We start from the raw sequence: 841 nt of genomic DNA, 5'->3' as shown, positions 1-841 counted from the left end.
CTTGCACTGTCATGATCTCTTAGACGCTGGAAATAAAACCTGATAAAATCCTCACCCTGCTATCCAAGCCTGCTATAATCCCCATATCCACTCCTCACATCCCAGATAAAACAAGATAGACTAAATTACTCATTGTCCTGCCAAGGAGCTGACTTCAATTTAATAGGAAACCTCAGAAAGCCAAGATAGACTCTCACTGGGGACATTAGAAATAGTGACAATACATGCCCAGATCCAGCCAAATAGCTTTGCTGCCCAGGAAGTGAAAGCGGCAGCTGCTGAAATCTACAACTTGATAAGTGTTTACATAGGGTGTGCCACATGACCCTGGAAGTAAACTGAAGAGTGACAGTTCTTCTGCTTTGTGGAATAGGAACTCCATAGCTCACTATATCTGAGATCCCTCTGAGCCATTGCCTACACAGCTTTTCTCAGAAATGTATGCATCTGCTACAAGGTAGCTTCTAAGACACCTCCTAGGACATAGCATTCTCCAGAGGCCCTAGAACAGAGTTTCCAGAGTACAGCATCTCTCCAGTTCAATGGCCTTTGCCTAGCATGGAATTAAAAGCACAGGATCTACAGAAAGTTAAAGATGTGGTTTAGGATAAAAATTAAATACAACTGCAATTAAAACCATCCACTAAGCACTAAAAATATCAGCAGGACTCCCCTGTTTCCTATCCTCCAAAATTAAAATCTGGGATGTTCAGAATCATTACCAGGGCTCAAGCTGATTTCAAATATAAAGGCACAAAGCATTACAATCTGAACCCTTTTTCAATAGTTTTTCCTGATGGCTTTAGTTCACTATGACCATCACCTCTCAAATGGAAGATAG

The sequence above is a fragment of the Chrysochloris asiatica genome, unplaced genomic scaffold (assembly GCF_000296735.1).
Source record: "Chrysochloris asiatica unplaced genomic scaffold, ChrAsi1.0 scaffold00074, whole genome shotgun sequence".
Classification (NCBI taxonomy): Eukaryota; Metazoa; Chordata; class Mammalia; order Afrosoricida; family Chrysochloridae; genus Chrysochloris; species Chrysochloris asiatica.
This window is presented reverse-complemented; position numbering follows the sequence as displayed.